This window comes from Arachis ipaensis, chromosome B05 (genome assembly GCF_000816755.2).
Source record: "Arachis ipaensis cultivar K30076 chromosome B05, Araip1.1, whole genome shotgun sequence".
Taxonomy (NCBI): Eukaryota; Viridiplantae; Streptophyta; class Magnoliopsida; order Fabales; family Fabaceae; genus Arachis; species Arachis ipaensis.
This window is the reverse complement of record NC_029789.2, coordinates 23,393,848-23,411,166: the sequence shown is the minus strand read 5'-3', so window position 1 is coordinate 23,411,166 and position 17,319 is coordinate 23,393,848. Positions and strand designations below refer to the sequence as shown.

General features: G+C 39.3%; 1 long non-coding RNA gene across 1 annotated transcript; it reads left to right on the top strand.

Annotated features, from left to right (window-relative positions):
* LOC110271842 lies at window positions 8,404-12,324 on the top strand. Its single transcript, XR_002362646.1, has 3 exons — window positions 8,404-8,737; window positions 10,061-10,825; window positions 12,272-12,324. It is a non-coding gene; the product is annotated as an uncharacterized LOC110271842 (long non-coding RNA).

Genomic DNA, 17,319 nt, shown 5'->3' with positions numbered 1-17,319 from the left:
AAAAGTAACAGGGATTTTTTATTTTTAAAAATAAAATAATTATAATAATTACTGAAATAAATAATTTTAAAAATAATTAGTGAAATAAATAATTCAATCTTATCTCGTTTACAGTGTAAACGAGATACGTGTATATTTATCTGTAAACGAGATAAGGTCTGTCGACGCCTATAAGTATATGCCGTTCACAGCGTATTCTGGGACTCACTTTGACTTTGTCAACCCACTTTCTCCTCTCTATTATCCCTTTCAAACCATATTATCAACTGATACTGCGATGGCGTGCCAGGCGAAGAACGACGGAGATATCAACAGGCTGAACGAGACGTCTCATTACGTCGGGGCCGTCAACTTTGAGGTTAGTTTTGTTATGTTTAATTCTCGTTTAATCCTGTATGGAATTTTTTTTTGTATGTGGCCATGGTTAGAGTAGTCGCGAAGAACTAGAACATAGTTTGTAGTTTTAGCAGTAGGTCTCTAGTAGAAATTTAGAATTCTTTTTTGCTTGTGGAAGATTGTTAGCAGGGGCGGAGCTAGATAAAAGATTAGAGGGGGCCAAAAATATTTATATAATAAAATAAGGCAAAAATAACGTTTTAAAGGGGGCTAAACTGAAATTTACATATAATTTACTCGTAAAAAATTAAAATTAGGGAGGCCATTGCCTCCCTTTGCTACAATGTAGCTCCACCCTTGATTGTTAGGATATAATTATTAGTTTGGAACTCTGTTTTACTTGTTCTAGGTTGTTACTACATACATCATTCTACTTAGGTTCCATTTAGTATGTAATGTAATTTAGGTTAGAAACATAGAAATATGTTCTTAAGTCGAACTAGTTGTGAGTTAGAAAGAACTATTTATTTAAATTTAATGTTTTATATATCATATTAAATTGATCTAATGAGTTATAAAAGAGTTTAAGAATTCAATAAACCAAAAATTTAAAATTATTTTCCTATAAAGCTGAATTTTTTTTTATTCTTCAGAGGCCTCACCTTCTACTGCCCCGGCGAGTGAGTCATACTCTTCCTCCACCCATCGTCTCGTATCTGGCTAAGGCTAGATTCGGCGACACGGTTCCCCTCAGGGATTTCACTTTTAACAATTCCCTTATTTCGGCATTCATGGAGCAATGGCGTCCGGAGACGCACACGTTTCATCTCCCGTTGGGTGAGGTCACGATCACCCTACAGGACGTGGCGTACCATCTAGGCCTACGCGCACACGGGGCCCCAGTTGGTGGGTGCCTCCGTGACTTCGGTAGGTGGTACGAGACGGAGACGTGGGCGCTGGTGGAGCGGCTGCTTGGTGCGAGGCCTCCCGTGGCTCCATAACAAGCGGCGCAGAGGAAGGAGACGTTCCAATCAAGCTGGTTTGGCTGCAGGATCGTATCCACCAGATGCTCCCTACGGATGACCCGGAGACCCTTCGACAGTACGCCAGGTGCTACATTTTATTATTGATCGGAGGATATCTGATGACGGACAAGTCGAACAACTTGGTCCACGTGCACTGGGTGCCTCTTCTCCGGGACGTTGGGCAGTGCCGAGCATTGTCTTGGGGCTCGGCCATGCTGGCCTAGACGTACCAGTCATTGTGTTCGGCGGCACAGTGGGGCGTCATAGACCTCGCCGGTTACACTCCATTGTTAATGTCGTGGATCTACCAGATATTTTTCCAGTGGTGTCCACCAGATAGAGGGATCTACCAGTATCCTAAGGCTGTGAGGTAACAGATGTTTATTTCTGTATTTAGTTAAATTAACTTGTAACTTCTTACAACCTGTTACTTAACGAACTGTATATATTCTCTTGGTTGGTGTCAGATTGGTTGGATTGCAGCATCAGAGCAGTGATCAGCATGAGGCCAGGGTCCTGCATTGGAGAGTTTCGATCGACCGGTTACGATTCGATGAAATTAGTTCCATATTTATCCATACCACATATTCATTTTATTTCATAATGTTGTCTTGTCTTTGGTTGGCTGACTATTATGCCTGTTACGAGGTATTCAATTTGCATGGAGAGTGTACGATAACCCTGCGATGCAGGCCCTGTGCCCTCCTTGGTTTCTTACAGAGGTGGAGTGGGGGACGTGGTTGTCAGCCGTCCCCCTTGTATGTTCCAACATTGTGTGGTTTCACCAAGTTAATCGGGTAAAACGTCAGTTCAATGGAGAGCAGCAGGTGTCGGACACTCCGGTCAACCTTGACAGGTATACGCTAGATCTTATTTATCATTGTTTATTTGAGATTAGATGTTAGTTATTTCCAACTATGAATTGTAAACACTATGTGACAGGGCATTAAACACTTCATTTTTTTTGATAGGTTCTTGATGTCCACTAGCCGTGGTGAGGATGTCTGGTGGCCTGATCGACTTGCGGATTGGTACGAGGGTTGGCGGAGGCGGTTTGATCCCGGTCACAGGATCTCCATACATCATTCATTTGACACCAGGCTGACCCGAGAGTACTATGACTGGTGGCGCGGGGCTTGCCGTGTTAGGCATCTGTCGGGTCAAGCGGTATTGGAGGATCCGAGACTCGTGGAGTTGCCTCCCGGCGACCAGCTAGGAGGGACAGAGGCACTAGAGAGCGTCAACCTGGAAAGCCGGTTAGGAGGGAGAGGGCCAGGCCTCGTCGGGTCAGGCTGGATGTGGAGTCTGACGAGGATGCAGAGTTCGGCCATCAGGAGGATCACGGAGACATCCCCTTGGACGGAGAGGATTCACCTCCAGGTCCGCCTCTTCCACCTCTTCCACCTCCCCCGGCACATGCATTGCATCCACCGTTCTCATCTGGAGGGCTGCATCATCGGGCAGTTTGGGACACATCACCGCCAGGTTGGCATCATCGGAGAGTTCCAGCATCCATCCACTCCGGCGCATACCACCTCTTAGATGCCATAGATATCACTGGCTTCTACCTCGTCGTATGAAGCGGGTCTTCATTCGGGTAGCCAGTATGCGACCCCGCCATCCGATGACTATGGTATGCTGCTGACGCCATCACAGCCTCAGGTGACTCCTCTATCAGCACCACTATCTCATCCTCAGGGTCAGTTACATTAGTATGCCACAGTCCAACCCTCCGGAGGGCCACACCCGTACCATGTACAGCCCCTCTATGGTCCTGCTATCTAGCCAATGCCTATGGAAGACCCTCGTCCTTCTCGGCCTCAGCGCTAGGCTCAGCCTCGTGCGAACTCTTGTATTGTAAAATGTTGTTGATTATCTAGCCAGTACTTGCACTCTCTTTATAAATGGGGTTGTTGTAATCATAAAAATGCTACAGCGAACATTTTAATTGAACTTGAATCCAAAATATTACGTTAAAAATAAACAGAAAATGAAATTGCTACAGCTGGGTTTGAACTAGTACAACCGAACGATAAAATACACGAAGTTCAGGAAAATACATCCATACTAAATGGCCTGTCTACACTAGGAATCACCCGTGGGTTGATTAGGACAACCCTTTTTAGTATGACCTACTTGCCTACAGAGGCCACAAAACTTCTCATGTCGCTCGACCTCGTCCATATCATTCCGGAATCTAGTGGAAACGGGCCTTCCGGTGGCCGTTCGATGCATGACTGGGTTAGGACGCAGCATCGTCCCATACCACTCCGGCCACAGGGTCCCGTCAGGTATCGATGGAAACTCCATCTCGTACACCTTGAATACGGCTTCCTGTTAGTAAACTGGATGCACATACGGCGCTCACTCAATGCTGGTGGCGGCACATCCGGCAAGTGCATGGCGGCATGGATAGTGAAGAGACTGAAATAGGCCATAGTTACATGTGTCCGCTGATAACCGAACGCGGAACGAACCCTGCGACCAATCCTCGAATGGCTCTAACTCTTCCACAACAAAGACAGAGGCCCCCTATCACAATGAGTGATACGCATCTTCGGGATGCCTTCCCTATTCTTCTCAATGGCTACCATGAGCCTCTGGGAGAAGTGGCATCCGACCGCCATCTGTGAATGCGCCTCCCTGCCCTTCGTCACGAACAACTTCTGAAGTCTTTCGTACGTGATGCGCGCGATGGCAGAAATCGGCAAGTATGGTGTCCCTTCGGAACTGCATTGATGCACTCTGACAGATTTGTCGTCATGTGACCAAACCACCGCCCACTGTCGCAATGCTGTAGCCATATCTCCTTGTTGAAACGACCAGCCCAATCTGCCATCGCCGGGGAAACTCCTCTCATGCATGGCGTCCAAATCCAAACTATGATAGTGATTTGGCACTGCCGAAAGCACCGGAATTGGGTGAGGTGGAGGCAAGACATGGCGCATCACAATCTGGGTGAGCGTCTCGGGTACAAACTCCTCCTTATTGCCCCCTTCGGAAGAATCACTATCGGCACTATCCGCCACGTATTCTTCGTCTGACTCCTCATCGCCCTCCTCCACCTCATCCATGACGGACAAAAAATGTCGGTAAAGATTTTCACAAAAATTAACGCGTTGCAAATATAGTTCTAAACCAACAAATTATCCTCAGTCAATGTTTAAATTGTTTGTCACAATACAAACCCAATAAAAATAAACCGAAGTATTTAAACCTCGGGTCGTCTCTCAAGGAATTGCAGGGAAGTGTGTTATTATTGGTTATGAGATTGTATCTTTTTGGGTTTTGAGTTTAATAAGCAAGGAATGTAAATAACAGGTAAATAAACTAACAAATAAGAAAAGTCCTAGCAAGGATTGATAATTGGAATTCCTATCCCCATTATCATAGTCACTTGCGATGGTAATTGCCGTTTGCTATCACTTAGTCAACCTCTAATAATGAAGGAAAGTCAAGTGAGCAATAATCAACTTAAGTTCACAAGTCCTAATCAAAGATTAGAGTTAGTGAAGCTTAAGTCAAGTCGCAACTTTCAATCACCAACCAACAAGAGTCTTTGACAACTCAAGAGTCTCCAAATTATTCAATCCAAGCTAAGAACATAAAAAGCTAATTTAAAATCCAACCAAGCATTTTATCAAATACTTGGTGGGCACAAAATAAAAGCATAGAAAATTAATAAGAAATAATAAAATCTAAGACTAACAATTGCAACAAATCAACAACCAACAATGAAATGAAGAAGCCATAAACATGAAACATAAAATTGCATTACTATGGATCAAAGGAGACATAAGAGTTCATAAACTAAATTGGCAATATAAAGTAATCAACAAGAGAAATAAATAACCAAGGTACTAGAACAAATCAAAGTAGAAGAGAAACTAAATTAAAGTATGAATCTGAATTTGAGAAAAGCTAAACCTAAAAACCCTAAAACCTAGAGAGAGGAGAGAGCCTCTCTCTCTCTAGAAAACTACATCTAAACCTAACTAATGTGAATGAATTATGTGAATCATTGATTCCCCTTCTAGCTCCACTCTGCAGCCTCTAATCAATATTTTCGGGCCTGAAACTGGGTCCAAAGCAGCCCAGAAATCGCCCCCATCATTTTCTGTAAATTGCAGCACATGACGCTCTGTCACGCGTACGCGTCGCCCACGCGTAAGCGTCGCTTTGAAGATGCACGAGTCAAGCGTACGCGTCATGTCACACGTATGCGTCGCTTGTAGTATGGCGCGATCACGCGCATGCGTCGTCCATGCGTGCGCGTCAGCATTAGCTTCTCAAATCTTCATTTTCTTGTGTTGCTTCTACTTTTGCATGCTTCCTTTCCATCCTTTAAGCCATCCCTGCCCTGAAAAACCTGAGATCACTTAACACACATATCACGGCATCGAATGGTAATAAGAGAGGATTAAAAATTAGAAAATTTAAGACCAAAGAAGCATGTTTTCAATCATAGCACAAAATCAGGAAGGAAAATGTAAAACATGCAAATTCTAAGAATAAGTGTGAGAATAATGGATAAAATCCACTCAATTCAGCCTAAAATGTACCACGAAATAGTGGTGCATCAAATCTCCCCACACTTAAACATTAGCATGTCCTCATGCTAAGCTCAAGAGAAACTATAAGAGAGTGAAGAAGGATGGTAGAATTTAAGAAATGCAACCTATCTGTAGGAATGCAACTAAATGCAAAATGCTTTTACCTACTTGGTTAAAAGTAAATCAAATTCTCCAAGAACAAATATGAATGGGATTCCACTAATTCAAATCATAAAATGAAGTACAAATAGACTTGCAAGAAGAAAGTAGCTCATGAAAGCCGGGAACAAAGAATCGAGCATCGAACCCTCACCGGAAGTGTATACACTCTAATCGTTCAGGTGTTTAAGGTTCGATTCTCTCAATTCTCTACTAACCTTGCTTTCTAAGGCTTGCTCTTCTTCTACCAATCAACAAAAATTTAATGCACAAATACACATATCAAGAGGTCTTTTAAGGGTTGTAATGGGGTTAGGGTCAAGGTAGGATTGTATTTGGTTAAGTGGACTAAAATCTGAATCCTTAATTAACCGAAACTTTTTACCTGACTTAAGACAATCCATGTAAAACATACAAAACCTAACTATCCATTAACCATGTTTTTCACATATTCATGCATCCCAATTTTGAGTACAGTGCATATGCATTGCTATCACCATTTACTTCGGGGCATTTTGTCCCCTTTTATTATTTGCTCTTTTTCTTTTCTTTTTTTCTTTTTTTTTTCCTTTTTTTATTTTTTTCTTTTGCTTTTATTTTTCTCAATGCATATGATTCAGATATTGAATGCATGAACATATCCTCAATATTTTTTTCACATTTTAATAAAAATACACAACACCCAATTCCCAAACCAAATGTTTTCAAACCCAATTTTCCCACACTTAAATCATGAGCAATGTCACTAGTCTAAACTAACCAAGGATTCAAATTAAGGACATTATTATTTTCTGCTTAGAGTTAATGATGTGTTGAAATAAAGAACAAATGGGGTTAAAAGGCTCAACATTGGTTTGCAAAGAATAATGAAAAAGATAAGGCCATATGGGTATGTAAGCTCAGTGAAACAAAGGCCTCAATCACATAAGTGTATGCATACATCAAACAATGGAAATATAAAATCAAGCAAGACAACGATCACAATTATAGAGAGAACAACACACACCAAAATAAAACATTGGTTGATACAATGCAACCAATCAAATAGGCTCAAAATCTCACTGGTTTTGTGTGTTCGAGCTCTAAACCATGTTCCAAAATAAAATTCCTCAAACAAGTTCAAAAAGTTTTAATTCAAATTAGTAAAATGCTATAAAATAGTTTTTTAGAAAAGAATTCATCACTTCAACTAAGTAGTAGTAGAATATGCACAAAATCTAACAAACATGCAATCAATCATGCAAATGCAACAATGAACTAACAAAGAAAATTAAACATTGGTATTGAAAAGAAGGTAACTAACCCACGGAAGTCGGTATCGACCTCCCCACACTTAAAGATTGTAACGTCCTCGGTGCATGCAAAGAGGTGCAAGTGGACGAGTAGCTGCAACTGATACTTTTCCTCAAAAGATGGTGCCGAGAGACTTGTTGTGCCCCAGTTAGAAACTTTTTCTTTTTCCTTCTTGGCGGCCATCCTGAAAGAAGAGAAAAGGGAAGAAGAATACCCACAAACAAAGATATCAAAACAAGTAAAATATGGGTGGACAATGCTAAATAATAATGAGGTTCTCAACTACATGGTAGCTACAACATGTGAGTGAGAAGACAATAAAAGCAAAGGGCATATCAACTAAATAGCAAACATGTTAAGAAGCACCCAAAACAATGCAAGAAATATGCAACAGTTGAGTAAGAACAATCAACACCGATGGAAAAATAGCAAATTTAGAAAAAGACATGAAAACAAGTACAAAATTAAAATATAATGAATAAAAGTATGCAAATATAATAAACAAAAGAGAATAAGGATAAGAAATTAAAGAAATGAAGAAGAAGAAAGTAAGAAAGGAAGAAGAAAGAGTAAGAAAGGAGAGAAGAAAGAAGAAGAATGGAAAACAAGAAGAGGATGCGACGAGTGCGCATACATCACGCGTACGTGTGAAAACAGAATCAGCCATGCGACGCGTAAGCGTCGTCCACGCGTACACGTGGATTCCCGAAAATGAACAGTGACGCATGAGCGTCAGTCACGCATACGCGTGACTACTCGCGTGCTAAACGCACGATTCCAGCTAGGGGTGTCAAAAATCCCCAGGAAGCGGGGATCCCCGCAGGGACCGCCCTGAATGGGGCCCCGATAGCGGAGAATTTTTCCTGCGGGGACGGAGATGGGGGACAAAATTCCCCCGAAGCAGATGCGAGGACCCGAGCGGGGATCCCCGTCCCCGTTCCCGTATTCCCCACAATCCCCGAATATAGTAAATTACTTAAATATCCTTATGAATTTAATTTTTATTTTGGTTTTTAAGTAATTTCACTTTGCATATATATATATAGAAAAGTTAACCCTAACTCCTCTTCCCAGTTCCCACTTCCCACTTCCAACATAGAGCGCCGCATTTGTTGTTCAACAGTGCTCCTCTCCTCGCGAAACCCTTCGTCTCTCTCTGCACCCTTCCTCTGCATTCTCTCCGTCGTCCTAGCCAGCAACCTCCGACCACGATCGACACCCCTACTCGTCACTGTCCGTTTCAGCCGGCCCACACTGCATCATCACCGCACCGCCCCGTGCGCCCTGTTTCGTTCGCTCTCTTCCCGTCGTTCGTCGCTCTTCTCTTCATTGGCGTTTCTGACCTCTTCAGCCATTTCTCTCTTATCCCTGGTAAGATTCACTACTCTCTCCTTTTCTTCTTGTATTTTGGGATTTCAGTTTAGGTTTTTGCTTTTTTTCATGAATTTTGTTCTATGAATTTCTGATAATTGGTGGCTGTTTTTTTCTTTTTTTTCATACTTTAATTTTTTTTATTTTCCATTAATTCTGAATTCTGATTTTATTAGCTGTTGCCTGTTGATGAGTTTATGCTATGCTATTCTGTATTAATAATTTATATTTTGTAGAATGAAAAACTCTGATTTGCTGCACCATTTATATATTAAATTATAACCCAAAACGGTGATATATGAATCAACTAAACATAAAGATGATTCACCTTCTTATTGTGCTTAATTTATTGGTTGAGCTACTTTAGTACAAGGATTAAGTGTGTTTCAGGCCTCAAGTTTCAGGTTCTCTGTTTGTTGTAGTAAGTGTTAGTTATGAGTTTTGATTGCAATTAGGATTCACTAAGTGGAATCTAGGGCCTTTTACAAATGTTTGGAAGGATTTAAGGAGTTTGAGGTTGTTGCAGGTTTAGAAGATGAATGGTTCTACTTCAGTTTTGGATTTTCTATTGAAAACTAGCTTAATTTTACAGACTAGTAATTTCCCTTGCAGTGCAAAATGTGATTGATTGCATGTGGTTGGAAGAAAGTAATACATAAGTTTCAATCCTTGAGAGTGATGTAATTAGTAATTTGAAATTATGTTTTAATCCAAGTTAGAGCACAGATCTTTTTTTTTTGGGGCGTTTTGTCTTTAATTATTTTCTCTATAGGTTTTTTTTCTTGTAATGCTGAAATTGGAATATATTGTTCCCAGTGGTTCCTCAAAATTAAGCTATCTTGGCATTTGGATTGATTAGCTGAAGTTGGAAATGGTTAAAAGGTTAGCTGGCCAAAATGAGATGATGAAAAACAAAAAATACTAAGTGAGATCCTTAGAATATTGATTACCTAAGGGATGTAAAATAAGCAATCTGACTTCACAAAAAGACCAAAACACAAGCTCTATAAACTGTTACTGCATGTGTATGTAATAATGTAATCCATAACATCACATGTTTGATATTTTTCTATGTTATAGAAATCATTAAAGATCATACTATTTTCCTGAAGTTTTTTTTCTGAGCCACAAATTAGTAGTATGTTGTTTCCTGGTGCGGGATTAATTATATTGAATTAGAAAAGTACAATAACGAAAAAGGCACTTAATAATTTGTTTCCTTATGAGAAGAAGTTAACGAAAAAAGGCACTTAATAATATTTGATTTTATGTTTATGTATTGAATTTTAATTTAGTGTTTCTGTATTAAATCTTACTGTATAGGATGGATAGTTTAAGCTCGACTCCTATTGATAATAATAATGAGACAGAACCAACTCAAGATGCCGAGGGTCAAGCAATTGAAGCACATGTCCAAGGAACACAAGAGGAAGGACAAGAAGAGACACAAGAGGGAGGGCAAGAAGTTAGCCAAAGTGTGAAAAATAGTCCTAACAAAAAAGGATTAACTTCTGAGGCTTGGAAACATTTTAGGAGAGAGCAAATAGATGGAAAGTGGAAGGCAATATGTAAATATTGCGAAAGAAAGATTGGAGGTGACACGAAGCACGGAACTAAGCACTTGCATGATCACATTAGAATTTGCCCGATTCGTACTGTCAGGGGACCAAAGCAATCAATATTAAAAATAATGCAGCAATCATCAGGTTCGACAGGAACGGGAAGGCCAACGGATTCACTTTTGGTTGGAAACTTCACATTTAGTCAAGAGGGAGCACGACGAGCATTAACAAGATAGGTTATTAGGGACGAACACCCTATGTCGTTTGTTGAGCAACAAGGTTTTCATGAGTTTATGGCTGAGACTCAACCTTTGTTCAAATTTTATACAAGAAATACACTGAGAAGTGATGTTGAGAAGATGTATGAAGCTGAAAAGGCAAAGCTTCTAAAATTGTTGGGAAAAAATTCAAGCCGCATTGCTATAACTACTGATATGTGGAGTGCTGATTGTCAAAACAAAGGCTATATGGCGATTACAGCTCACTTTATTGATGATGATTGGAACTTGCAAAATCGGCTTGTAAGGTATTATTTATACTTTTAGCAACTTTTAAATATTTGAATTTTTAATGTCTTGATTGTTTATTATATTTACATTACTCTAGGTTTGCATATGTGCCTGCACCCCATACTGTTGAAGTTCTTAGTGATGCTTTGATGAATTCCTTGTATGATTGGAATATAGATAGAAAATTGTCAACTTTAACGGTTGATAATTGTAGTACAAATGATGCCATGATTCATCTTGTGCTTGATAAGATTTCACCATCTAACTTTGTTAAGAGAGGGAAATTTTTTCACATGCGTTGTTGTGCTCACATTGTGAAAGATGGCATGAATGCAATATATGGTTCTATTGAAAAAAATCAGAGATAGTGTTTCTTTTTGGGTTGCAACACAGAAGAGGGAAGAAAAATTTGAAGAGACTTGTAGGAATTGAATATTAATTATAGGAGAAAGCTTGCACTTGATTGTAGAACTAGATGGAATTCAACTTATCTAATGCTTGCTTCTGCTTTGCCATATAGAGAAGTTTTTGAGCGTTTAAGACACCGTGAATCTCTGTATAAAGTTGTACTATCTGATGATGAGTGAGAAATGGCAAATGAACTTGTTGATAAATTAGAAGTCTTTTATAGTGTAACTGAATTATTCTCGGGCACTTTATATCCAACGACAAATTTGTACTTTCCCAAGGTGTGTGAAATGAGATTGACATTGAATGAGTGGTTGCTTAGTCCCAACGAGATGATTCATAGAATAACAACAAATATGATTAGTAAGTTTGAAAAATATTGGGATCAAATTAATGAAGTCATGGCTGTGGGAGCTATCTTAGACCCTAGGTATAAGATGAAGTTATTGAAATTTTTTTCCCTAAAATATATGGAACTCAAAGTGAGCATCATCTGAGCAAGGTAAAGAAAATGATGGAAGAATTAGTATGTGAATATCAACTTAAGGCTAGGGTTAAAAGAAGAACAACAAATGATGATAGTTCATCTTTTACTTTGAATGTTGGGCATGATGAAGGATCTTCAAAAAGATAATTTAACTCTATCTACTTGCAATTTGTGGAAGATACATCTGAAGACTGTGTTGCGAAAACTGAGTTGGATTTCTATTTGGAGGAGAGTGTTATGGTAGATAAAACAAATTTGGAAAAATTTGACATTTTGGACTATTGAAAAAATATTGGAGTGAAATATCCAACTTTACAAAAGATTGCAAGAGATTTTTTAGCTATTCCCATTTCTACTGTTGCCTCAGAGTCTGCTTTTAGCACCTGTGGTCGAGTTATACATCCACATCATAATAGATTGGATTGTGAACTTGTTGAGGCGTTAATTTGTACTCAGCACTGGATACACTCTTCAGGTAAAAGTACTAATAACTCAAATTTTATTTCGTATTAAAGTTCAATTTCATGTTAAATTTAACTCTCGTAAATTGTTGGTTGATATAATATAGGTAAATCAGGGTCGAAAATTCCAATTCCTTGGGACTATATGATGGATATGGAGATTTAAGAGTTTAGGTAATTATTTTTTTATTATGTCAAATTCTTATTAATTATATGAATTTCTTGTTTATGATGTATGTTAACATATTCATGTTTGTGTTGTATTTTAATAGAGAACATGGAATTGTTTATTGGAAGTTGAAGACTTTATTTTATGGCTTTTTTTAAGAATGTATGTTGTATTTTAAAATTTCGTTTTATGAACTATGATCACTTGATTTTATATTTCTTTATTTGTAAGTTATAATCTTGGATAAGATATGTATGTTTGTGATATGTATGTTTGTGTGTTGTTTTGACATTTTGTGGTTTTTTATATTTTTTTAAATTTTTTATGGTAATTTTCATATAAATGTTCAACATAAGCAGATGGGGAATGGGGACCCGCGGGGAACACGGGGAACATGGGGAATGGGGCGGGGACGGGGACAAAATTTGAGGGCGGGGACGGGGAGCACGGAGGCATCCCCCGCCCCCGCCCTGCCCCATTGACACCCCTAATTCCAGCACAGTGGAAGCCCAACTCTCTGTTTTAGTACTGTATTACGTCGATGTTCAATCCACGCGTATGCGTCACTGACGCACATGCGTGGAACCCCAAAATGGCTAGTGACGGGTACGCGTGGATCACGCGTACGCATGGGGTGGTTTGTGTTCCACGCACCCGTTCCGTACAGTTCCAGCGTAACTCTCTGTTCAATATACTAGAGAGCGAACCGCCATATGATGCGTGCGCATCATTGACGCTTACGCGTCACGTGCATTTTTTTTTACTAACAGGCTACCAAAGTAAAGACAGACTTTATTAAATAAGTAAAACCACAACATAAACTAATTAAACCTAACCAAAAATAAAAATGCAACTTATTACCAATATAAATAAAAGAGAAAATAGAAAGAATTTACCATGGTGGGGTGTCTCCCATCTAGCACTTTTAGTTAAAGTCCTTAAGTTGGACATTTGGTGAGCTCCTTGTCATGGTGGCTTGTGCTTGAACTCATCTTGAAATTTCCACCAACGCTTGAATTTCCAATAAGCTCCGACATTTTCAAGTGAATTCACCAAGCCTTGATGAAGTTCTTCACAAGCTTTGAGCTCCCAAAGTTGATCCTCTTGTATGCCGGGATCCCAAATCTTGTTTCTACACCTGTCTTTAAGTTGATCATCATTGTTCCAGCCGGGTGACAAGTAATCTGAATTCTCACTGAGGCATCCCAACAACTTCCTAGACCCAATCAATTGAGAACTATACCAACCATTGCACTTAGACCTTGAACATCCAACGATAATGAACCTAGGATTATGTTAACAACCACCAACCATCCCCTTTTTTCTCTTAAGACCACAAAGAGCTCTGAGTTGTTCATCCGCCTCAAGCAAACCGTATGTAAGTGAGAAATTAAAGCGTAAGGGGAAGAGATTTACCCTCTGGAATGAAAGGATGGATGGTGATGGCTTCGGGAGAGGTGTCTCCAATGGCGGCCTTGCCAATGTATGCTTCACTCTATTGGACTCCTCTTTGATGATCTCCACCTCTTGACAAGCTTCTTCAATATTAACTTCTTCTTCAAATCCAATGGGAGAAGATTCAATTGTAGATAAAAACTCATCAATTATGGAATCTATCTCTTGAACAACCTCCTCAAAGTCTTCAACCATGATATGCTTTGGAGGTTGTACACCCTCCTCAACATCAAATTCAAACGTCTTGGAAGGAGGCTCTATGACTTGAGGTTTCCATGGAGGTTCCGCATCTCTTAAGTCTTCAACCACTTCCTCTTCTTCGATAATTTTGGCTTTCTCCACTTGCTCTAGTATAAAATCAAACTCCTCCTTGATGTCTTCCACCTCTTGTTCAACCTCCCCTAATTCTTCAATTATTCCTTCATCTTCAAGGGTCTCTACTACCTCTACCTTTTGGGCCTCCTCTTGCTTCTCTTGAAGTATGGATGCATGAACCCGATCTATTAAGTCCCTAAGATGATCCATTCTCTCTTGTTCTACGTCAATAGCATAATTGGGATCATGTTGCTCTTGGATTGATGGATATGGGTGAAAAGGAAGTGCACTAGAGCTTGAGGGTTGAGTATTGAGGGTAGAGGATGGATCCACATGGGATATAAAATCTTGGAGAGTAGAGATGAGACCGGTGAGAGTAGAGATAAGTGTGGTTTGAAGCTTTCGTTGTCCTTGGCGAATAACACTAAAGGTATCATCTATGGGAGCTTGGGGTAGATAGGAGAGTTCATTTGTTGGGAGAAAGGGCTCATAATGGGAAGGTGGTTCTTCTTGATAAGGATATAGAGATGGTGTATATTGAGGTAGTGGTTCTTAGGGGTAATTGTGTTGGAATTGGGGTAGTTCTGTGTATAGTTCATATGGTTCATATGGTGGTTGGTATGGTGGATAAGGGTTATGGTCATATGGAGGTGAATGGTTATAGGTGGCTTGTGAGTATGGTGGTTCAAAGCTATATTGAAGAGGGGATTCATAGGCATATGATGGGGCTTGTTCATAACTACAAGGGGGTCCACCATAGCTATTGGATTTATATGCATCTTGGAACGACTCTTGCTCATAGTAAGTTGGTGGAGGTTGTTGCCAAGAGGGTTAATCAAATTCTTGTGGTTCCTCCCATCTTTGATTGTCCCATCCTTGATGCAAGCCTTCATTGTAATCTCTACCTCTTACAACATAATTGTAACCACACTCATAGCCAAAGGGGTGAGAATTCATAGTAGCAAATACAAACAAAAGCTAATAAAAATAAGCAACAAATTCCTAAAACTAACAAATAAGCAAAAGGCAAATATGTACAATAACCAATAATAAGGCACACGTTTGCGATTTTCCGGCAACGGCGCCAAATACTTGACGGAAGAAAAATGTCGGTAAAGATTTTCACAAAAATTAACGCGTTGCAAGTATAGTTCTAAACCAACAAATTATCCTCAGTCAATGTTTAAATTGTTTGTCACAATACAAACCCAATAAAAATAAACCGAAGTATTTAAACCTCGGGTCGTCTCTCAAGGCATTGCAGGGAAGTGTGTTATTATTGGTTATGAGATTGTATCTTTTTGGGTTTTGAATTTAATAAGCAAGGAATGTAAATAACAGGTAAATAAACTAACAAATAAGAAAAGTCAGCAATGGTAATTGCCTTTAGTTGTCACTTAGTCAACCTCTAACAATGAAGGAAAGTCAGTAATAATCAACTTAAATTCACAAGTCATAATCAAAGAATTAGAGTTAGTGAAGCTTAAGTCAAGTAGCAACTTTCAATCACCAATCAACAAGAGACTTTGACAACTCAAGAGTCTCCAAATTATTCAATCCAAGCTAAGAACATAAAAAGCTAATTTAAAATCCAACCAAGCATTTTATCAAACACTTGGTGGGCACAAAATAAAAGCATAGAAAATTAATAAGAAATAATAAAATCTAAGACTAACAATTGCAACAAATCAACAACCAACAATGAAATAAAGAAGCCATAAACATGAAACATAAAATTGCATTAATATGGATCAAAGGAGACATAAGAATTCATAAACTAAATTGGCAATATAAAGTAATCAACAAGAGAAATAAATAACCAAGGTACTAGAACAAATAAAATTAGAAGAGAAACTAAATTAAAGTAAAGTGGAAATCTGAATTTGAGAAAAGTTAAACCTAAAAATCCTAAAACCTAGAGAGAGGTCTCTAGAAAACTACATCTAAACCTAACTAATGTGAATGAATTGTGTGAATCATTGATTCCCCTTCCAGCTCCACTCTACAGCCTCTAATAAGTATTTTCAGGCCTGAAACTGGGTCGAAAGCAGCCCAGAAATTGCCCCCAGCGTTTTCTATAAATTGCAACACGTGACGCTCTGTCACGCGTACGCGTCACTTGGAGTATGGCGCGATCACGCGCACGCGTCGTCCATGCGTGCGCGTCGGCATCAACTTCTCAAATCTTCATTTTCTTGTGTTCCTTCCACTTTTGCATGCTTCCTTTCCATCCTCTAAGTCATTCCTGCCCTGAAAAACCTGAAATCACTTAACACACATATCACGGCATCGAATGGTAGTAAGAGATGATTAAAAATTAGCAAATTTAAGTGCAAAGAAGCATGTTTTCAATCATAGCACAAATTCAGGAAGAAAAACGTAAAACATGCGAATTCTATGAATAAGTGTGAAAATAATGGATAAAATCTACTCAATTTAGCCTAAAATGTACCACGAAATAGTGGTGCATCAATCCACTAGAATGGCAACATGAATAGGTGGTGGTGCAAGAGATCGGTCATCTTGGACATAGGTCGAGTGCACAGAACCACCACGACTAATATCTCCAACCACGTGGAAAGCTCCATCACCTGTTCTGCCATGATCCTCCCATGGATGTCGAACATGAGTCGAACATGCTCGTCCCCTAGAAGTCGAAATCGTAAAACTCCATTACCCGTGGGTGCTAGCAACCTATACCCCACCCTTCAGACCTCCCTCGCATCTGTACCACTGAGCTTGCTCAATATCAAACTCTTCAACTTCGACAACGTGTTCACACGCTGAGTGCACAATAGTATCGAATTCTCACACTCAAATGTCACCCCGTTGTCGTCATTTCTCATACGACAATTGAGATAAATACACACAACTATGCATATGTTGTTACTAGCCATTGTTGTCTCGTTTTTGTGAGAAAATCGAGACAAAAAGATATGAAATGTGTGTGGAGAATGCCAAGGGTTACACATCCTTTTATAGCTGATAAAAATTTGTCTTCATGTATCTCGTTTACAGTGTAAACGAGATGATTATACACGTATCTCGTTTACAGTGTAAAGGAGATATACACCTATCAGGATGATGTGTCTTATCTCGTTTACACTGTGAACGAGATAAGAATGAGTTATTTATTTCGGTAAATATTTTTTAAATTATTTATTTCAGTAATTATTATAATTATTTTATTTATAAAAATAAAATATCCCAAGTAAC